The sequence below is a fragment of the Schistocerca nitens genome, chromosome 10, assembly GCF_023898315.1.
Source record: "Schistocerca nitens isolate TAMUIC-IGC-003100 chromosome 10, iqSchNite1.1, whole genome shotgun sequence".
NCBI classification, from domain to species: Eukaryota; Metazoa; Arthropoda; class Insecta; order Orthoptera; family Acrididae; genus Schistocerca; species Schistocerca nitens.
The window spans coordinates 60,351,579-60,375,632 of NC_064623.1; the positions used below are offsets into that span (position 1 = coordinate 60,351,579).

Sequence of the window (24,054 nt, forward strand, 5' to 3'; positions counted from 1 at the left end):
AGACCCAAATTACCATTTTTCTACATTTCAGAAAGACCCAGATTAGCGGAATAAAGTGATCAACCACTTATTCCTTACTGATATGGTGTAACCACGAAAGGCTGACACGGAATTTCCTTCGGGCTCCTCGTTCTGCCTCGACTTTTCCTCTGCTGCTATCGATATATCGAAACCATTCGCGACAGGTGTCACTGGCCATTGACACTCCAGTCGTTTTGTTTCAATTCCCCTCTCCCCACCCACATCCCTACCCTTCCCCAGATTTCCACCCCCCCCCCCTTCCCTCCAGTCTACCGACGATAACCCTCGATACAGTGCGTCGACGCCCCGCGGACGGCGTCGATAACCTGTTGCGAGAGTATCGACTCAGCCGCGACCCGCCTCAACAGGTGCGGCGCTTCGACTGGACCCGAGCCAGTGCCGCGCGGGACGTCGCCCGGTGCGCACCACTCAACAGGACGTCGACGGCGCCTGAGTCGAACAACGCCTCGACCGAGCGCCACTCACCTTCGCCTGGGACCTGGCGGCAGGGATAGGACCACGGATGCGCCGGGAACAGTGACTCTGCCGCGTATGGGACTAGTTGCACGCCGTCAACTGTTTTTCGCACAGTGTTTGGCGCCCAGACATCTGTTTACTGCCCCAGTGCCGCCGCGTTCACACGGGTGTGCCCCAGTTCTTCGACTTAGCTGTGCCGAGTTCCTTTTTTTCTTTCTGCTCCACTTTCTTCGTCGCCTCATTCTTCTTGCCGCCGTCTTCTCACGGTCGCTCGTCGTTTCCTTTAAAGCGCAACCAGCGCCTCCGCGCTTAAGGAAAGTTGCCACAGGAGAGCGGAATAATTTCTGCCCCTCGACGTCTTCCACCTCCAACCGGCCCTCACCCCTCTCCCTCCCCAAATAACGCTACTGTCTGCGTGTGGTGCGTGTGAAAAGTGCGTGCGTCTACAGCCATCAATCCGACGAGAACGGACAACAGACGGGCCCGCTGCCATCGGTTCCCGTTTTGTTTTCGTTCCTGCGCTCCGCACCGCTGCACGCCAGCCTAAACAGGTAGGTGAGCACAGCCACTAGCTGTGATCGTACAAATCAAACGTAATAGTCGGGCGAGGCTATCTCGCCCGCTTTCTTTAACATTATCGCCTAATTTAGCACCTTATTTGTACAGATAAAAAGTCCGTACGGAGAAAAAGTCTCTATCGTAATCTCGTCGGTGAATTTATTGACCAAAATAACACCGCGACCGCAGCCGGGAAGTCATTCGGAGGTGCCATCTCTTTTGGGGCTTATAGGCAGCCGAGTACCTCACCTCCTCCGAGCGTCATCGGAACAACATGGCACGTTTCGGGCCGCTGTGAAATATTTCTTTTCGGGTCATGAATTTTTCACGCTGCGGCGTAGATGACTTAATCGTGTTCGGGAAGACCGGTCCACTGTGTTTTCGTAATCCAGAGCCGTGTTGGCTGTCGCGGGAACTCTCCGTTCCACTCTCAGGCGAGTGTTTCGGAGATACATGTCAGCTTAAGCTGCCCAAATAAATACAAGACCAATGGTGGGCTCACATCAGAGCTAATTGCCTCACTGTCACGGAAAGGACAAAAGTTAAACCAACCGCAGTATCTCTCGTAGCATCTACAGTAACATAATACACAAAAAGTATCTCAAACCTGAGCTGATCCCCAAGATTATGTCTTATTATTATTATATATTTTTTATCTTCGTACTGATGAATAAGGATCAAGTAACAACTTGAGTTCCCCTTCGTTGTTTCCAATTTTACGAGTGCTCCAACTTGTCCACGTCTTTCCTTTCTTCTGTCCAATTCTACTCATTTCTTATTTATTCTGCCTTGAACGCCTCCTACATTATTTTATTGTTAAAAGAGATTCTTGCTATTATTTCCGACACGTTGAAGTTGTTTCTAGCGTCTTCTTATTTCTGTAATGCATGCTATTGTTGACTTCTTTTTCCAGAAATACAGGAATTCTCTTTCGTTAATCTTATCTCTGCATCCAAAGAAGATTAAACCTTGCTTTGCCGTTATATTATGTTTTTTCTGTACGTTTTAGTAGATCTCCTCATTACTTCTCATTTTCCAACTATCTGTAGTTCGTATTACACTCATTATATTTGTGATAATTTGCCTTTCAGCTGTGTTCTGTCCCTGCTTACAATACTGCGTTAAAAATTCACATTCACATAAAAACTACGGTCTTGCCACCGAGTTATATTGCTTAAGTTTTGTATTTCTGTATATGCATTTCTTGCTGTAGATATTTTTTGTGAAGCTCGTATGTAATGTTGCGAATTTTTCTAGTTTATTTCTGCTATGTATCATTATATATTTTATCTTTGTATTGATCAGTTATGACAAGTAACAACTTCAGTTCCTCTTCGTCGTTTCCAGTTTCTCGAGTGCACCAACATCTCCACAACTTGTCTTTTTCTTTCTTCTGTCAAATGCTACTTATTTTTTCTTAATTCTTCTGCTTTGAAAGCCCCCTAGATTAATTATTTTATTGTTAAAAAGAGATTCTTGCTATTATTTCTGATTCATTAGAGTTGTTTCTAGTGTCTTTCTATTTCTGTAATGCATGGTATTGCTGTTTGCTTTTTACACAACCACAGGAGTTCTCCATCGTTCACCTTTTCTCTGTGTCCAAACAAGATTAACCCTTGCTTTGCCTTCATGTCCTATTTTTCTGCACATTTCGGTAGATCTCCTCATTGCTTCTCATTTTCCAACCGTCTGTAGTTCGTATTACACTCATTATGTTCCTAATATATCGTTAAAAATTCACATTCACATAAAAATTATCCGATCTTACCACTGAGTTATATTACTTAAGTTTTTTATTTTTTCCTGTAGATATTTTTTTTTCAAGCTCCGACACCTGTTGCAAATTTTTCTGGTTTTTTCTGTCTTGATAATAGCACATAAGACCAGTGCTATTGGCTACTATTCATTCTGTTTTGTCTTTCTTCTCCTTTCTTCGTTATACTCGGTTAAAAAGTGCAGTTGGAATTACTAGCTATTAAGCATTATTTGGTACAATACCTTACCTGACTGTATCAGCATACAAGAGGATGTGGTTCTATGAAGAACATTATTCTCATTGTACATAGCTCAGCACCACAGAAATACTTTACAGCACTTCAAAATTATGTACATCTGAATTACTAAGTGTACGTTTTGTGAATGAACTTATCTTTTTGTACATGTCTGATTGTCTTTGTTGGCCACCTCGATTACCGATACATCGCCATCAATACATAAGTATAATATACTTCATTCTTATTGAACAAAACTTGAAAATGAAAAGAAACCGAAAAAACTGAGAAATTATTTGTGAAATGGTGTGTCTAAAAGTAATTGAATGAAATAAATTAGATAAAAACATGATGCCCCTTCAGATACAGAAAATGAGGTGCCAACTGAGAATTTAAGAATCAGTGTTTAAGTCATAATAGTAGAATTTCAAACAGTGAGGGAGGATACGTGTCAGGTGGAATTGCAGGCAGTGGTCTCATTAATGTATGAGCACCTCAGTTGCTCTCCATGATTTCGAGCAACATTCGAATACACGTCAAACGTTTCTCTAATCCATTTTATTTCATAACTTAAGCGATTCCTCAACACTATTTGTCCGTTTTCTTTTTCAATCTTCTTTCCATTCTTCGGTTACTCTTGTAAGGTGACACGTAATCTTCTCGTCAGTTCTCTGTCTGCGAATTAGACTTAACATGACTACGTGATATTCTGTACTTTGGACAGAGGAAAAAAGTTTCATGCAGTTACCAAATATCTTGAAATTTTACAGATCGTTTTCGGAGTATTAGCATTACAAACGATTTATTTGGGCTGATCAGAGTACTGTCTCATCGAGAATCATCAAAGATGGTGCACACGTCTTTGGGAAATGGCAAATAGTGGTACTGCAGCTCGAGTTAATTTCCGTGCTTGGAAAAAAAAATTCGGATAATTTCCGAGTTATGCAAGCATAATTCACTTTTCTTTTTCTTTTTCCTTGTCCATTTTAGTGCTATCTCGTGATTTTTATTTATTTTTTATGTATTACTCGCACAATAGAGCCCACCAGGGTGAATGGCTATAGTGTGTGGTAACCTACATCACCGCATAGGTAGTTTCAAAAAGTCGATCTCACCTATGGGGTCACCTCCTTATCAGTGCGGTAGTCCATCTTTTCGTTGGCGCTCATTGGGTATTTCTTATTGGTTGGACTGGGCGACATGTTATGTTACAGACGTTAAGAACCTTTATTCGTGTTATGGAGATCCCTGCCAGAAATCCACGATCTGCCATCAAGATTTCCACGAGTTCCCTAAATCGCTCCGGGCTGGGATGGTTCCTTTTAAAGAGCACGCCCGCCGTCCTTCCTCGACCTTCCCCAGTCCGACTTCGCGCTCCGTCTGTAATGACATATTCGTCGACGAGACGTCGGAGCAAATATTAATTTATTTCGGCTCATCAGATGTGTCTTTCTCTGTAGATAGCACTTAGTTTTTAGACTGTGATGCCGCTTACCGACATGCCGTAACACTAGCAGCTCTGCACGTATCGTTTTGCATTGTAACGCATCAGAACCAGATTTTTGACAAATTTAAAGTGCAATTTATCACCGATTTTTGCGCGACAAATTACCTGCGCTTCACTAAAACATTACCGTCCCAGAAAGACAACAGAAGTGGTTTTTTGCACTATGGCAGAGTAGCGACGGTAAAAACACCGACCATTTAAAACTGATACCGGTACTTTAGTTCTGAATAACTGCTATTTCTCGGTACTTCTTTAGTCTCGGTTACAACAGGTATTTTTATTTTCTACTGATATTCGGTTGTGGAACCCATATATCAGTGTACCGTAAGAGTGGTAATAAAATGTTTGGTTTTCAGGTAACGATTTTTCTAGAAACAAGATTGCTAGGAAGTTCTGTGGCTTCTAAAAGATTCATAGTATTCTGAATGATATTGGTTTCTAAGGAAATGAGTGAAATTACAGATGAGCCCATTACAGAACGATTATATATGAACGGATTCAAAAATAGTTCAAATGGCTCTGAGCACTATGGGACTTAACATCTGAGGTCATCAGTCCCCTAGACTTAGACTACTTAAACCTAACTAACCTAAGGACACCACACACATCCATGCCCAAGGCAGGATTCGAACCAGCGACCGAAGCAGCAGCGCGAACTGAAGCGCCTAGAACCGCTTGGTCACAGCGGCCGGCATGAACGGATTGGAGAATAATAATCGGCCATCGTATTAATTCATTACTAAAATTTTAACTATTGTCATGTGTTTGTTCCAGGAAAACGTCGTATTTTGCGTATTGTCCAAGTTAGTCATTTCAATTTTTTAAAGGGGCATTTTCAGTTCCGTCAGTAGAAAATTACCTTAAAAAGTAAAGATATATATTTAAGAAAAACATGTGTTTTTCATTCGAAATCTACATCTACATCTACATGATTACTCTGCAATTCACATTTAAGTGCTTGGCAGAGGGTTCCCTACCATTCCACTCCCGAACAGCGCGCGGGAAAAACGAACACCCAAACCTTTCTGTTCGAGCTCTGATTTCTCTTATTTTATTTTGATGATCATTCCTACCTATGTAGGTTGGGCTCAACAAAATATTTTCGCATTCGGAAGAGAAAGTTGGTGACTGAAATTTCGTAAATAGATCTTGCCGCGACGAAAAACGTCTTTGCTTTAATGACTTCCATCCCAACTCGCGTATCATATCTGCCACACCCTCTCCCCTATTACGTGATAATACAAAACGAGCTGCCCTTTTTTGCACCCTTTCGATGTCCTCCGTCAATCCCACCTGGTAAGGATCCCACACCGCGCAGCAATATTCTAACAGAGGACGAACAAGTGTAGTGTAAGCTGTCTCTTTAGTGGACTTGTTGCATCTTCTAAGTGTCCTATCAATGAAATGCAACCTTTGGCTCGCCTTTCCCACAATATTATACTTAGTTGAATTGACAGCCTTGAAAATTGTACTATTTATCGAGTAATCTAATTCCAACGGATTTCTTTTGGAACTCATGTGGATCACCTCTCACTTTTCGTTATTTAGCGTCAACTGCCACCTGCCACACCATACAGCAATCTTTTCTAAATCGCTTTGCAACTGATACTGGTCTTCGGATGACCTTACTAGACGGTAAATTACAGCATCATCTGCGAACAACCTAAGAGAACTGCTCAGATTGTCACCCAGGTCAATTATATAGATCAGGAACAGCAGAGGTCCCAGGGAAACACCTGATATCACTTCAGTTTTACTCGATGATTTGCCGTCTATTACTACGAACTGCGACCTTCCTGACAGGAAATCACGAATCCAGTCGCAGAACTGAGACGATACCCCATAGGCCCGCAGCTTGGTTAGAAGTCGCTTGTGAGGAACGGTGTCAAAAGCTTTCCGGAAATCTAGAAATACGGAATCAACTTGAGATCCCCTGTCGATAGCGGCCATTACTTCGTGCGAATAAAGAACTAGCTGCGTTGCACAAGAACGATGTTTTCTGAAACCATGCTGATTACGTATCAATAGATCGTTCCCTTCGAGGTGATTCATAATGTTTGAATACAGTATATGCTCCAAAACCCTACTGCAAACCGACGTCAATGATATAGGTCTGTAGTTCGATGGATTACTCGTACTATCCTTCTTAAACACTGGTGCGACCTGCGCAATTTTCCAATCTGTAGGTACAGATCTATCGGTGGGCGAGCGGTTTTATATGATTGCTAAGTAGGGAGCTATTGCATCAGCGTAATCTGAAAGGAACCTAATCGATATACAGTCTGGACCTGAAGACTTGCCCGTATCAAGCGATTTGAATTGCTCCGCAACCCCTAAGGTATCTACTTCTAAGAAACTCATGCTAGCAGCTGTTCGTGTTTCAAATTCTGGAATATTCTATTCGTCTTCCCTGGTGAAGGGATTTCGGAAAACTGCGTTCAATAACTCCGCTTTAGCGGCACAGTCGTCGGTAACAGTACCATCGGCACTGCGCAGCGAAGGTATGGACTGCGTCTTGCCGCTTGTGTACTTTACACACGACCAGAATTTCTTCGGATTTTCTACCAAATTTCGAGACAATGTTTCGTTGTGGATCCTATTAGAGGCATTTCGCATTGAAGTCCGTGCCAAATTTCGCGCGTCTGTAAATTTTAGCCAATCTTCGGGATTTCGCGTTCTTCTGAACTTCGCATGCCTTTTCCGTTGCCTCAAAAATGGTTCAAATGGCTCTGAGCACTATGGGACTTAACATCTTTGGTCATCAGTCCCCTAGAACTTAGAACTACTTAAACCTAACTAACCTAAGGACATCACACACATCCATGCCCGAGGCAGGATTCGAACCAGCGACCGTAGCGGTCGCGCGGCTCCGGACTGAGCGCCTAGAAACGCGAGACCACCGCGGCCGGCTTCCGTTGCCTCTGCAGCAGCGATCGAACCTGTTTTGTGTACCATGGGGGATCAGTTCCATCTCTTACCAATTTATGAGGTATGAATCTCTCAATTGCTGTTGCTACTGTATCTTTGAATTTGAATAATTAAAGAAAAACAAAGCTACTAATTGCACCCAAAAGATTGTTATTTGTCTCTCATTTCTAAGAAATATCAACAGCTGAAGGAAGTTGTGCGAACACTAATATATTAAAAACTTTTCATACTTGCCAATAAAAGTATGAAATAGCTGATCAGTTGTCTGTATCTACACTCCTGGAAATGGAAAAAAGAACACATTGACACCGGTGTGTCAGACCCACCATACTTGCTCCGGACACTGCGAGAGGGCTGTACAAGCAATGATCACACGCACGGCACAGCGGACACACCAGGAACCGCGGTGTTGGCCGTCGAATGGCGCTAGCTGCGCAGCATTTGTGCACCGCCGCCGTCAGTGTCAGCCAGTTTGCCGTGGCATACGGAGCTCCATCGTAGTCTTTAACACTGGTAGCATGCCGCGACAGCGTGGACGTGAACCGTATGTGCAGTTGACGGACTTTGAGCGAGGGCGTATAGTGGGCATGCGGGAGGCCGGGTGGACGTACCGCCGAATTGCTCAACACGTGGGGCGTGAGGTCTCCACAGTACATCGATGTTGTCGCCAGTGGTCGGCGGAAGGTGCACGTGCCCGTCGACCTGGGACCGGACCGCAGCGACGCACGGATGCACGCCAAGACCGTAGGATCCTACGCAGTGCCGTAGGGGACCGCTCCGCCACTTCCCAGCAAATTAGGGACACTGTTGCTCCTGGGGTATCGGCGAGGACCATTCGCAACCGTCTCCATGAAGCTGGGCTACGGTCCCGCACACCGTTAGGCCGTCTTCCGCTCACGCCCCAACATCGTGCAGCCCGCCTCCAGTGGTGTCGCGACAGGCGTGAATGGAGGGACGAATGGAGACGTGTCGTCTTCAGCGATGAGAGTCGCTTCTGCCTTGGTGCCAATGATGGTCGTATGCGTGTTTGGCGCCGTGCAGGTGAGCGCCACAATCAGGACTGCATACGACCGAGGCACACAGGGCCAACACCCGGCATCATGGTGTGGGGAGCGATCTCCTACACTGGCCGTACACCACTGGTGATCGTCGAGGGGACACTGGATAGTGCACGGTACATCCAAACCGTCATCGAACCCATCGTTCTACCATTCCTAGACCGGCAAGGGAACTTGCTGTTCCAACAGGACAATGCACGTCCGCATGTATCCCGTGCCACCCAACGTGCTCTAGAAGGTGTAAGTCAACTACCCTGGCCAGCAAGATCTCCGGATCTGTCCCCCATTGAGCATGTTTGGGACTGGATGAAGCGTCGTCTCACGCGGTCTGCACGTCCAGCACGAACGCTGGTCCAACTGAGGCGCCAGGTGGAAATGGCATGGCAAGCCGTTCCACAGGACTACATCCAGCATCTCTACGATCGTCTCCATGGGAGAATAGCAGCCTGCATTGCTGCGAAAGGTGGATATACACTGTACTAGTGCCGACATTGTGCATGCTCTGTTGCCTGTGTCTATGTGCCTGTGGTTCTGTCAGTGTGATCATGTGATGTATCTGACCCCAGGAATGTGTCAATAAAGTTTCCCCTTCCTGGGACAATGAATTCACGGTGTTCTTATTTCAATTTCCAGAAGTGTACATACACTGAAGCGCCAAATAAACTGTTACAGGCACGCGTATTTACATACAGAGATATGTAAAAAAGCAGAATACGGCGCTGCGGCCCGTAACTTGTATATAAAACAAGCGTATAGCGCAGTTGTTATATCGGTTTAAATGAGCTTGGTTCAAATGGCTCTAGGCATCAAGGGTCTTAACATCTGAGGTCATCAGTCCCCTGAACTTAGAACTACTTAAACCTTACTAACCTAAGGACGTCACACACAGCCATGCCCGAGGCAGGATTCGAACCTGCGGCCGTAGCAGCAGCACCTAGAAGCGCTCGGCCACAGCGACCGGTCAGGAAGAAGGTACACGGCTCGTGTTTAGTTCAATCATGCCTAGGCAGGCAATACCGCAGTTCGACGGCGTCCGCATGGTTACTTTGTGCCAGGAAGGACTCTCAACAAGGGAAGTGTCCAGGCGTCTCGGAGTGATGTTGTTCGCACAGGCCGGCCAAGGGCTACTACTGCTGTGGATGACCGCTACCTACGGCTTGTCCTCAGCTCGTGGTCGTGCGGTAGCGTTCTCGCTTTCCGCGCCCGGGTTCCCGGGTTCGATTCCCGACGGGGTCAGGGATTTTCTCTGCCTCATGATGGCTGGGTGTTGTGTGATGTCCTTAGGTTATTTAGGTTTCAGTAGTTGTAAGTTCTAGGGGACTGATGACCATAGATGTTAAGTCCCACAATGCTCAGAGCCATTTGAACCATTTGAACCTACGGCTTACGGCTCGGAGGAGCCCTGACAGCAACGCCACCATGTTGAATAATGCTTTTCTGGCAGCCACAGGGCATCGTTTTATGATTCAAACTTTGCGCAATAGACTGCATGATGCGCGACTTCACTCCCGACGTTCATGGTGAGGTCCGTCTTTGCAACCACGACACCATGCAGCGCGGTACAAATGGGCCCAACAACATGCCAAATGGACCGCTCAGGATTGGCATCACGTTCTCTTCACCGATGAGTGGTGCCTATGCCTTCAACCAATCGTCGGAGATGTCATTGGAAGTGGCCCGGTCAGTCTGAACGCGAGTGCAGCAAGGTGAAGGTTCCCCAGCTGTTTTTGGGTGGCATTACGTGGGGCCGACGTACGCCTCTGGTGGTCATGGAAGGCGCCGTAACGGAGGTACGATACGTGAATGCCATCCACCGCCCGATAGTGCATCCATATCGACAGCATATTGCCGAGGCTTTCGTCTGCATGGACGACAACTTGCGCCCCCAGCGTGCACATCTTGTGAATGACTTCCTTCAGGATAATGGTATCGCTCGACTAGAGTGGCCAGCATGTTATCCAGACATGAATCCTATCGAACATGCCTGGGATACATTGAAAAGGGCTGTTAATGGACGGCGTCACCCACCAACCATTCTGAGGGTTGTACGCCGAATCGCCATTGAGGTGCGGTATGATGTGGACCAACACTGCCTTGAAGGACTTGTGGATAGTATGCCACGACGAATACAGGCATGCATCAGTGCAAGATGACGGGCCACTGGGTATTAGAAGCACCGGTGTGTACAGTAACCTGGACCACCACATGTGAAGGTCTCGCTGTATGGTGGTACAACATGCAATGTGTGGTTTTCATGAGCAATAAGAAGGGCGGAAATGGTGTTTATGTTGATCTCTATTCCAATTTTCTGTTCAAGTTCTGGAACTCTCGGAACCGAGGTGATGCAAAACTTTTTTTGATGTGTATATATGGGCGCAGCGGACGGCCGAAGGAAACACCTGCCGTCATCTGATGATCCGGTAGCAGCCTCTAAATGGCCGCTTTCTTTGATACATATTGTTTTATAACACTTTTATTAATCAATTTAGAATCTTCGTAATTTATTATGAATGAAGTTAAGTTGGCTTTAATTACAGAAAAAGTCTTAGCTCGAGTGCATTGAAACTGTGCCGTCTAGAATTTTTAGAACGGAACCGACGGTAGAACAACTGAACTACAACTTTAAGAGACTTTACATCAAAGTCTCGAAACTTGTTATAGCTACACTACTGGCCATTAAAAATTGCTACACCAACAAGAAATGCAGATGACAAACGGGTATTCATTGGACAAATACATTATACTAAAACTGTCATGTGAATACATTTTCACGCAATTTGGGTGCATAGACCCTGAGAAATCAGTATCCAGACCGACCACCTCTGGCCGTAATGACGGCTTTGATACGCCTGGGCATTGATTCAAACAGAGCTTGGATGGCGTGTACAGGTACAGCTGCCCATGCAGCTTCAACACCATATCACACTTCATCAAGAGTAGTGACTGGTGTATTGTGACGAGCCAGTACCTCGGCCACCATTTACTAGACGTTTTCAGTTGGTGAGAGATCTGGGGAATGTGCTAGCCAGGGCAGCAGTCGAAAGTTTTCTGTATCCAGAAAGGCCCGTACAGGACCTGCAACATGCGGTGGTGCATTTTCCTACTGAAATGTAGGGTTTCGCAGGGATCGAATGAAGGGTAGAGCCTCGGGTCGTAGCACATCTGAAATGTAACGTCCACTGTTCAAAGTGCCGCCAATGCGAACAAGAGGTGACTGACACGTGTAACCAATGGCACCCCATACCATCACGCCTGGTGATACGCCAGTAAAGCGATGACGAATACACGCTTCCAATGTGCGTTCACCGTCATGTTGCCAAACACGGATGCGACCATCATGATAACTGTAAACAGAACCTGGATTCATCCGAAAAAATTACGTTTTGCCATTAATGCACCCAGGTTGCGTCGTCGAGTCCACCATCGCAGGCGCTCCTGTCTGTGATGCAGCGTCAAGGGTAACCGCAGCCATGGTCTCCGAGCTGATAGTCCATGCTACTGCAAACGTCGTGGAACTGTTCGTGCAGACCGTTGTTGTCTTGCAAACGTCCCCATCTGTTGACTTATGGATCGAGACGTGGCTGCACGATCCGTTACAGCCATGCTGATAAGATACCTGTCATCTCGACTGCTAGTGATACGAGGCCGTGGGGATCCAGCACGGCGTTCCGTATTACCCTCCTGAACCCACCGATTCCATATTCTGCTAACAGTCATTGGACCTCGACCAACGCGAGCACCAATGTCGCGATACGATGAACCGCAATCGCGATGGGCTACAATCCGACCTTTATCAATGTCTGAAACGTGATGGTACACATTTCTCCTCCATACACGAGGCATCACAACAACGTTTACCCGGCAACGCCGGTCAACTGCTGTTTGTGTATGAGAAATCGGGTGCAAACTTTCCTCCTGTCAGCACGTTGTAGGTGTCGCCACCGGCTGCAGCCTTGTTTGAATGATCTGAAAAGCTAATCATTTGCATATCACATCATCTTCTTCCTGACGGTTAAATTTCGCGTCTGTAGGACGTCATCTTCGTGCTGTAGCGATTTTAATGGCCAGTAGTGGTTCAAATGGCTCTGACAAGGGCACCTCCCCATCGCACCCCCCTCAGATTCAGTTATAATTTGGCACAGTGGATAGGCCTTGAAAAACTGAACACAGATCAATCGAGAAAAAAGGAAGAAGTTTTGTGGAACTATGAAAAAATAAGCAAAATATACGAACTGAGTAGTCCATGGGCAACATAGGCAACATCTAGGATAACCTGAGCACAAGAGCGCCGTGGTCCTGTGGTTAGCGTGAGCAGCTCCGGAACGAGAGGTCCTTGGTTCAAGTCTTCCCTCGAGCGAAAATTTTATTTTTTATTTTCAGACAATTATCAGAGTTCAGGCACTCACACATAATCAACTTCGCTTTCCAAAATTCCAGGACATGTTCAGATTTGCTTGGACATATGCAGGATTTGACGGTCTACACACGGAAAAATTTGAAAACGTTAATAACATATGTTTTGACAGAGCACAGAGAAAAATATGGGACTATAAAACTGTTGCATTCATTTGTTGCAGTTTATGTGACACACTCTGATGTTTTCATCACTTTTTTGGGAGTGATTATCACATCCACAAGGAAATCTAAATCGGGCAAGGTAGAAGAATCTTTTTACCCATTCGCCAAGTGTGCAAGTTAGGTGGGTCGACAAAATATTCGTGTCATGTGACGCACACGCCGTCAGCAGTGACGTATAGAATATATCAGACGTGTTTTCCTGTGGAGGAATCGGTTGACCTATGACCTTGCGATCTAATGTTTTCGGTTCCCATTGGAGAGGCACGTCCTTTCGTCTACTAATCGCACGGTTTTGCGTTGCGGTCGCAAAACACAGACACTAAACTTATTACAGTGAACAGAGACGTCACTGAACGAACGGACAGATCATAACTTTGCGAAAACAAAGAAAGTAAAATTTTCAGTCGAGGGAAGACTTGAACCAAGGACCTCTGCTTCTGCAGCTGCTCACGCTAACCACAGGACCACGACGCTCTTGTCCTCTCGTTTCCCTTGATGTTGCCTATGTTGCCCATGGACTACTCAGTTTGTATATTTTGCTTATTTTTTCATAGTTCCACACAAGTTCTTCCTGTTTACTCGATTGATATGTGTTCAGTTTTTCAAGGTCTATCCACTGTGCCAAATTATAACTAAATCTGAGGGGGTTGCGATGGGGAGGTTCCCTTGTGAGCACTATGGGACTCGACTGCTGTGGTCATCAGTCCCCTAGAACTTAGAACTACTTGAACCTAACTAACCTAAGGACATCACACACATCCATGCCCGAGGCAGGATTCGAACCTGCGACCGTAGCAGTCGTACGGTTCCCGACTGCGCGCCTAGAACCGCGAGACTACCGCGGCCGGCTGGCCAGTAGTGTATATTATATAATAGATGTAATCAAGCGCTGTAATCACAACTTTCTATCATTAATATAATCGATACTTAATCTATTACAAATAAGGACGTTTTTGTTCCGAATTTAGTTTTCAATAAAGTACTCGAAAACTATTAGGGGCAGGATAATGTGTCATATAGTTAATGTTTTGATATGAAACTGAAGCTTCATATGAATTTTCATCTTTCTACTGTAGCGCCTTCAGTTTTTCGAAAAATCTCCGATTTTAACCAGATTGTTGCTCCGATCAAGTTCAGACTTGTAACAGTTGATTTTTACATACATTTGCAGATTCTGAACAATTTTTGGCTTTCTAGATTTATTATTTAGCGCCACTTGTTTTTTGTTTAAATTTTTTATTTAGGGAAACATATTCATCCAATCACTCTGAGATTTAACAATTTTAACGTTAATATACGAAGCATATGTTGACAAAGTTTGGGAAAGCTACTTTAATTTTTAATTTCATCCTTAGATTATGATGCAATATGTGTATGTTACGCACAGGGGCGTTGTGATGACGTGGCGTTAGTAGTTTCCGGCACACACGCTCCCCTCTGTATCTCTCAAGTGATGCAGCGCTTGATCGAGGGAGGTGGCGCAGTGTTAGCACATTGGACTCGCAATCGGGAGGACGACGGTTCAAACCCGCGTTCCGCCATCCTGATTTAGGTTTTCCGTGACATCCCTAAATCGCTACAGGCAAGTGCCGGGGTGGTTCCTCTGAAAGGGCACGGCCGACTTCCATCCCCATCCTTCCCTGATGCGATGGGACCGATGACCTCATTGTTTGGTCCCCTGCCCCCAAATCATCCATCATCGCTTGTTTTACGACAACTACCGTATAGACCAAATGCGGCAAGTATACCATCTAATAGGCCACAACTCACGTTAACAGGTACATTATTGTGTGTGCAGCGCTGTACGAATTCGGATTCCATGTGTTTTGAGATGTGATATTTACTGGTATTAAGGGAAACGTGGAAGGGAGGACCCACCAATGTTACTTTCTTTTCGGACAACCTTTTTATTTAACAGTATATAATCATAAATTTGTTTTCTTTAGAAATTAACAAATTTGTGAAATGAATAAGCTTTTACAAGAGAAATCAAAACAAGCACAACATAATAATTACAAGGACCGGGACCTGCAGCCCTCCCGTTATCGGGTGAATCAGCGGTGTTTACTACCGCACTGGACACAGTGTATATTATTAAATGCCCTTCTGCAACACCTGAAAACATATAAGTAATATTGATGAAAAAAAATGGCTCTGAGCACTATGGGACTCAACTGCTGTGGTCATAAGTCCCCTAGAACTTAGAACTACTTAAACCTAACTAACCTAAGGACAGCACAGAACACCCAGCCATCACGAGGCAGAGAAAATCGCTGACCCCGCCGGGAATCGAACCCGGGAACCCGGGCGTGGGAAGCGAGAACGCTACCGCACGACCACGAGATGCGGGCAATATTGATGACAAGAGTGTTTCAATTACTCAAGCAGATGACGTAATTATTTAAATTTGGAAACTATATGTCGGAATCCAGAATGAGATTTTCAGATTTAATCTGCCAGGAAGTTTCTCCGCTGCAGTGTGAAAATCTCATTCTGGAAACATCCCCCAGGTTGTGGCTCAGTCATGTCTCCGCAGTATCCTTTCTTTCAGGAGTGCTAGTTCTGCAAGGTTCGCAGGAGAGCTTCTGTAAAGTTTGGAAGGTAGGAGACGAGGTACTGGCAGAAGTAAAGCTGTGAGGACGGGGCGTGAGTCGTGCTTGGGTAGCTCAGTTGGTAGAGCACTTGCCCGCGAAAGGCAAAGGTCCCGAGCTCGAGTCTCGGTCCGGCACACAGTTTTAATCTGCCAGGAAGTTTTATATGTCAGAAGGTTCGGGGCCCACGCTTAAAGGGTAAACAGGAAACAATTATGACAATGATAAGGCTTGCTTTAAAGCGAGCAACATTTTCGTTTCAATCAGCAACCAAGGAGCGACTGGATCTCATCGCGTCCCTTTTGACAATCTTATTCTGACTAAAGTCCTGGTGACTTCGCTGTTAATATGTCAAAAGTTTTCCCACGCCCGGGTTCCCGGGTTCGATTCCCGGCGGGGTCAGGGATTTTCTCTGCCTCGTGATGGCTGGGTGTTGTGTGATGTCCTTAGGTTAGTTAGGTTTAAGTAGTTCTAAGTTCTAGGGGACTGATGACCATAGCTGTTAAGTCCCATAGTGCTCAGAGCCATTTGAACCATTTTTTTGTCAAAAGTTAAATTGCTTCTCAATTATGTACGACGCTGTGAAGGAACGTTTTAAACCATTAGGTATGAGCACTTATTACAAGAGAACTCACTCGGCGGAACCACAAGATCCAGTTAAAAATACACCAATAATGACCTGGCCTTTCAAAGACAGGAACGCACAACTTAGTACAACAGGTAGTTCAGATTATCTCAAATGCAGTTACAATCATGGAATTGAACCAGTTAACATCTAAATCTAACCACAAGACTCCTGTGTGTTTAACGCCAACCTGTGCCTTGGTGCAATTGTTCCGACTCGATTTCCGACCAGGAGTTGACTCATTACAACATAAATGATCGGGTATATACTAGAAAGGAAGGGCAATATAATATCAGAACAAATTTTTAAGTGACAACCAGTGTCTTAGTAGAATACTACGGCCTATATTTACGACCAAAGAGCTGACCGAGTAGAATTCCGAGGGTCGGGTGCAAACCAGAAAATAATTAGGAGGTCGGGTAGACAATGACACGAATCACCACGAGGATTACAGAACGTTACTCCCCTTTCTCAGAAAGTAGCTCCATGGATCCACGCTGCGTCGCGGCGGTTACTGAGTAGTGAAGATGAAAGCCAGGTAGAAGAGGGCATATTCCCGGCGGAGGTTCGAGTCCTCCCTCCGGCATGGGTGTGTGTGTTTGTCCTTAGGATAATTCAGTGTGTATGCTTAGGGAGTGATGACCTAAGTAGTTAAGTCCCATAAGGCCACGAGCGGTCGTCCGACACGAATGTTGCCAACCAACCGACGGGATGTCGGTCTGATGCTTGTAGTCGATGCTGACTCCGGTGAAGCACTCCGGTATTCTTCTTCTGGGCAGGCCCTCCTTGCACAGCTCGTTGCTTCTGCCGCTCGGACCTCGTGACCGCCTCTTGTCGCGACGCTACCGCCAATCCCCAAACATGGTACTTCCTTTCTCGGGCCACCAAACCCGTATACATATCGTCAAGCAAAGAGCTTCCGATGACACAACCCACAACCCACATAGATATTGGCAACGGGGCCGCAAGAGGCAGTCGATACTGTCCTCAGAGCTAGTGGTGCCAGACAAGACAGTTCACTAACTTAATGGCACCACGGCTCATGTTTGTTGCCGGCCGGTGTGGCCGTGCGGTTCTAGGCGCTCAGTCTGGAGCCGCGTGGCCGCTACAGTCGCAGGTTCGAATCCTGCCTCGGGCGTGGATGTGTGTGGTGTCCTTACGTTAGTTAGGTTTAAGTAGTTCTAACAAGGGAACCTCCCCATCGCACTCCCCTCAGATTTAGTTATAAGTTGGCACAGTGGATAGGCCTTGAAAAACTGAACACAGATCAATCGAGAAAACAGGAAGAAGTTGTGTGGAACTATGAAAAAAATAAGAAAAATATACAAACTGAGTAGTCCATGTGCAAGATAGGCAGCATCAAGGATAATGGGAGCTCAAGCTCGCCGTGGTCCCGTGGTTAGCGTGAGCAGCAGCGGAACGAGAGGTCCTTGGTTCAAGTCTTCCCTTGAGTGAAAAGTTTAATTTTTTTTATTTTCAGACAATTATCAAAGTTCATTTACTCACACACAATCAACTTCCCTCTCCAAAATTTCAGGACATGTTCAGATTTACTTGGACATATGCAGGAGTTGACGGTCTACACACGGAAAAATTTGAAAACGTTAAAAACATATGTTTTGACAGAGCATAGGGAAAACCGTGCGACTGCGAAACTGTTGCATTCATTTGTTGCAGTTTATGTGACAAACTCTTAAAGTTTGATTACTTTTTTGGGAGTGATTATCACATCCACAAGAAAACCTAAATCGGGCAAGGTAGAAGAATCTTTTTACCCATTCGCCAAGTGTACAAGTTAGGTGGGTCGACAAAATATTCCTGTCATGTGACGCATATGCCGTCACCAGTGTCGTATAGAATATATCAGACGTGTTTTCCTGTGGAGGAATCGGTTGACCTATGACCTTGCGATCTAATGTTTTCGGTTCCCATTGGAGAGGCACGTCCTTTCGTCTACTGATCGCACGGTTTTGCCGTGCGGTCGCAAAACACATACACTAAACTTATTACAGTGAACAGAGACGTCAATGAACGAACGGACAGATCATAACTTTGCGAAAACAAAGAAAGTAAACTTTTCACTCGAGGGAAGACTTGAACTCAGGACCTCTCGTTCCGCAGCTGCTCACGCTAACCACGGGACCACGGCGCTCCTGAACTCACGTTGTCCTTGATGCTGCCTATCTTGCACATGGACTACTCACTTTGTATATTTTGCTTATTTTTTTCATAGTTCCACACAACTTCTTCCTGTTTTCTCGATTGATCTGTGTTCAGTTTTTCAAGACCTATCCACTGTGCCAAGTTATAACTAAATCTGAGGGGGGCACGATGGGGAGGTTCCCTTGTAAGTTCTAGGGGACTGATAACCACAGATGTTAAGTCAAATAGTGCTCAGAACCATTTGAACCATGTTTGTTGCTAATATCTGTCGCCATTGTTATTAAAATAGCACTGATCGCGTTCCCCATTTTCTATGATGACACAGCCTTTCAAAGCAATGGAAATTTTAAGGATAAAAACTACTCGTTGTTTTAAAGATACTTTGGTATGCCTTCTGTGGCTAGTTGGTATTTTGTGAAACTTGTTTTTTTTTGTTAATAGGGTTATAAGCGAAAAATAAAAAGAAAAACACGCGTTATAACCGAGATCAAACAAATACCGAAAAATACTGGTTATTCGGAACTAAAATACCATCATCGGTTTTTACCGGTCTGTTTTTCTCATGCCTACGTGACGCGCACCATACCACGATTAGGCTGTTTTTAGCAGAAAGTCGGTTGTGTAAAACAGACTTACGGTCGGAGGCAGGTGAGCGCTTACAACCGTGATGTTCAAAACAACTTTGTGGTTGAAGCTAGTGAGCCGTGGCGAGCTGGCGCCAGTGTTGTTTTGTTCGTGTATCGTTGAGATCGATTGTGGTTGAACTAAGCTGTCATTGCTTTTCGCGTGTCTTATCTTCCGGGTTGGCGGGCGAAGGAAGGGGGTTGTTAGCCTTCGACGGATAACCCTCGAGATCTCGTGACATTCGCTGGCAGACGAGTGTCAACGGCTGCCGAACGAGCGTGATGACCGTTATATGTTGTGGAGTGAAAATGGTCGGGCGTTTTGGCGACATGGGCAGCTTGGAATACAAGTTCTGTTACTTCGCTGGGAACAAAATTTGAAGTGAAGCGGTGAGCTGTAGAACCCGTTCCTTCGTATTGTGTACGTGATATGAAGTAAGTGGTGATAATTGTGTTTTGTTAACCGACGCACTCAGAGGCATTTAAATTTTATTTTTATGGTGGACTTTCATAGTCGAACTTTAAGATGGTGTGGAAGAGTTCAGTTGGACTAGTTAAATGGTGGCCGTTATTTGAAACTTTTCTCAGAAGTTTTACTAGTGCACTGTGTTTCTTGTGATCAAACGATTTTGTGTTGGCGTTTTAAAGCCTGCACTCTATTAATGCAGTTATCCATATGTAAAATGCTTAAGGTCAAAGTTACGAATTTGTCAGTAGTGTGACGTTTTCCTTTACACGCTTACCCATATGTCGAGTCAAAGGTTCTGCCGAATGTTTCTATGTTCCAGAGTTATTGGAATGACTTTGTGATTCGCGCAAAAACCTTTGATTGTGCCAGCGCCTTGGCGGGGGGTGAAATGTCGTCCGAGGTCTACGCCTGGCAGTGTTTAAGAACCTGGCCACTACCGGGAGATGTTCACATACCGCCTTCCAAAGTTTAGTATTTATCTTACCTCCTCCAAGGCGGGTTAAGCTGGTAGATATACGTATAAATATATATTGTATGTAACTTGTTCTTATACGAGGCTGTTTCCTTAAATATTAGCGACTGGCAACTGGCTAAACTTTAAATTGCATAGCATCTGCTGAGTTCCTTGCGCAGCTCATTCTAGTAGTCTTTTATTACCACGTCTGAGCACGTCAACATTCCTTTTTAAAGATCAGTGTTTCTGCTGTAGTTTTTTATGCAAGTGGTTCTATCATATTATGTAATTGGATCTTAGATTAGCACTAGTGTTGAAGTATCATTAAGTCACTCTTTACTGGTAACTGTTTCCATTATATGTAAAAAAAAAGAAAGTTCAAATGTGTGTGAAATCTTACGGGACTACCGAGCGAGTTGGCGCAGTGGTTAGACACTGGACTCTCATTCGGGAGGACGACGGTTCAATCCCGCGTCCGGCCATCCTGATTTAGGTTTTCCGTGATTTCCCTAAATCGCCCAAGGCAAATGCCAGGATGGTTCCTTTGAAAGGACACGGCCGATTTCCTTCCCCGTCCTTCCCTAATCCGATGAGACCGATGACCTCGCTGTCTGGTCTCCTTCCCCAAAACAACTCCCCCTCCCCAACTCTTACGGGACTTAATTGCTGCTGTCATCAGTCCCTAAGCTTACACACTACTTAACCTAAATTATCCTAAGGACAAACACACACACACACACACACACACACACCCATACCCGAGGGAGGACTCGAACCTTCGCCGGGACCAGCCGCAATATATGTATGTTGAGGGAAATCCTATAAGGGAGTTTGGATTTCTGAAGTTTGTCAGTAATTCTGTTTTCTTAGTAAGGGAAAATAAAGCGAGGGGTATTAATTAGTGCCTGGCAACGTTAAGTTTGTAACTGACCTTTTAACAAGTGCTTCTTTAATGGATTGAAACAGTAAGGTTATGAGGGTATTTTAGTGAAGAATATTAAGTGTGGCCATATTAATATAATAACTGGTTTTACGGAGATTGATGAAGTGGCTATGTGAAGTAATTGATAATTGCTATGCTTAAGGTATCTATAAATGCCTGGCACATTAAGTTGGCTCAAATGGCTCTGAGCACTATGGGACTTAACATCTGAGGTCATCAGTCCCCTAGAACTTAGAACTAATTAAACCTAACTAACCTAAGGTCACCACACACAGCCACGCCCGAGGCAGGATTCGAACCTGCACATTAAGTTTTTTATAACCTTCTCTTAAGGGACTGTTTATTTGAGTACTGAGTACGTTGGGTTTCTAACTGTATTTGCAAAGCTTTATCTACTGGCTCGTCCACAATTTGTAATTGGCAAATTCCTTAAAAGGCGTAGTGTCCGTATACTGTCTTCATTATAAATTGTGACTACCAATCATGATTCCATCCCGCTTCCTCTTTTATGGTATCTAAGATATGGTGGGCAAGTGTGGTACGAAAAGGGAACCACGTACCAGCTAGGTCTACCTTTGACACAGATTCGTCGCCAGACCTACCTGGCGTCTACATCTACATCCATACTCCGCAAGCCACCTGACGGTGTGTGGCGGAGGGTACGTTGAGTACCTCTATCGGTTCTCCCTTCTGTTCCAGTCTCGTATTATTCGTGGAAAGATGGATTGTCGGTATGCTTCTGCGTGGGCTCTAATCTCTCTGATTTTATCCTCATGGTCTCTTCGCAAGATATACGTAGGAGGGAGCAATATACTGCTTGACTCTCCGGTGAAGGTATGTTCTCGAAACTTCAACAAAAGCCCGTACCGAGTGTCTCTCCTGCAGAGTCTTCCACTGGAGTTTATCTATCATCTCCGTAACGCTTTAGCGATTACTAAATGATCCTGTAAGGAAGCACGCTGCTCTCCGTTGGGTCTTCTCTATGTCTTCTATCAACCCTATCTGGTACGGACCGGCCGGTGTGGCCGTGCGGTTCTAGGCGCTTCAGTCTGGAACCGCGTGACCGCTACGGTCGCAGGTTCGAATCCTGCCTCGGGCATGGATGTGTGTGATCTCCTTAGGTTAGTTAGGTTTAAGTAGTTCTAAGTTCTAGGGGACTGATGACCACAGATGTTAAGTCCCATAGTTCTCAGAGCCATTTGGTACGGACGCCACATCGGTGAGCAGTATTCAAACAGTGGGCGAACAATTGTACTGTAACCTACTTCCTTTGTTTCCATTTACTAAGGGTTCCTCCAATGAATCTCAGTCTGGCATCTGCTTTACCGACGATCATTTCTTTTTAAATCACTCCTAATGCGTGCCGGCCGGTGTGGCCGTGCGGTTCTAGGCGCTTCAGTCTGGAAACCGCGTGACCGCTACGGTCACAGTTTCGAATCCTGCCTCGGGCATGGATGTGTGTGATTTCCTTAGGTTAGTTAGGTTTAATTAGTTCTGTTCTAGGCGACTGATGACCTCAGAAGTTAAGTCGCATAGTGCTCAGAGCCATTTGAACCAACTCCTAATGCGTACTCCCAGATAATTTATGGAATTAACTGCTTCCAGTTGCTGACCTGCTATATTGTAGCTAAATGATGAAGGATTATCTTTCTTTGTATTTACAGCACATTACACTTGTCTACACTGAGATTCAATTGCCATTCCCTGCACCATGCGTCAATTCGCTGCAGATCTTCCTGCGTTTCAGTACAATTTTCCATTGTTACAACCTCTCGATATACCACAGCATCGTCCGCAAGAAGCGTCAGTGAACTTCCGATGTCATCCACAAGGTCACATATGTATATTGTGAATAGCAACGGTCCTACGACACTCCCCTGCGGCACACCTGAAATCACTCTTACTTCGGAAGACTTCTCTCCATCGAGAATGACATGCTGCGATCTGTTATCTAGGAACTCTTCAATCCAATCACACAGTTGGTCTGTTAGTTCATATGCTCTTACTTTGTTCACTAAACGACTGTGGGGAACTGTATCGAACGCCTTGAGGAAGTCAAGAAACACGGCATCTACCTAGGAACCCGTGTGTATAGGCCTATGAGTCTCGTAGACGAATAGCGCGAGCTGGGTTTCACACGATCGTCTTTTTCGAAACCCATGCTGATTCCTACAGAGTAGATTTCTAGTCTCCAGAAAAGCCATTATACTCGAACATAATATGTGTTCCAACATTCTAAAACTGATCTACGTTAGAGATATAGGTCTATAGTTCTTCACATCTGTTCTACGGCCCTTCTTGAAAACGGGGATGACCTGTGCCCTTTTCCAATCCTTTGGAACGCTACGCTCTTCTAGAGACCTACGGTACACCGCTGCAAGAAGGGGGGCATGACCACTGGTGCCCTCTGTCCACGGTAGATTGGGTAGGTACGAGCATGTGTGTACGTGCGTGCAGCCCACACAGCGCGTAACAGCAGCGTAAGCAGACACGCACAGCTACGCAGCCTCCCGTGGCCTGTGTGGCTGCCGCCAACATCGACAGAGCCGGTGGTGCTCCCACTCGGTACCGCCGCGGCCATGAATAATGCATCAGGGCAGTGACGTAGCTCCGTGCCCCCGTTGCCCTGCACAAGCGGCGTCAGCGTGCGACGTCTCGCCCCCCCCCCTCCACCCCCCCCCCCCCCGCTGCCATCACTGCTCTGCTCTACTGTGCGGTACACACAGGGACGCCCGCAGCTAACAGCCGGGCCGGTACAGACGTGCCTGGAATGCGCACTGCTGTTAGAACATACTCCACTGCTATCTTGCCAAACTCTGCCTTGGGTCATACTGAAACAGCATCCCCATTACTTTCGTCAGCGGCTCTCAAACAGTGCATTAACCTGTTCTTCTTCTAGTGCTATCGGTCTCGGATGTTTGAGACCATCATAGCTACAGTAGCGACAAGAAATATTCTAGAATGATATTTTCACTCTGCTGCGCTGATATGAAACTTCCTGGCAGATTAAAACTGTGTGCCGGACCGAGACTCGAACTCGGTACCTTGCCTTTCGTGGGCAAGTGCTC

General features: G+C 45.5%; 1 protein-coding gene across 1 annotated transcript in view; it reads left to right on the forward strand.

Moving 5' to 3' along the window:
* Positions 1 to 430: 430 nt before the first annotated feature.
* LOC126209864 (uncharacterized) overlaps positions 431 to 24,054 on the forward strand; it is a 457,624-nt gene continuing 434,000 nt past the window's right edge. The window contains exon 1 of the mRNA XM_049938990.1: positions 431 to 1,049. The gene's annotated coding sequence lies outside the window, so the exon portion shown is untranslated. The remainder of the gene's footprint in view (positions 1,050 to 24,054) is intronic.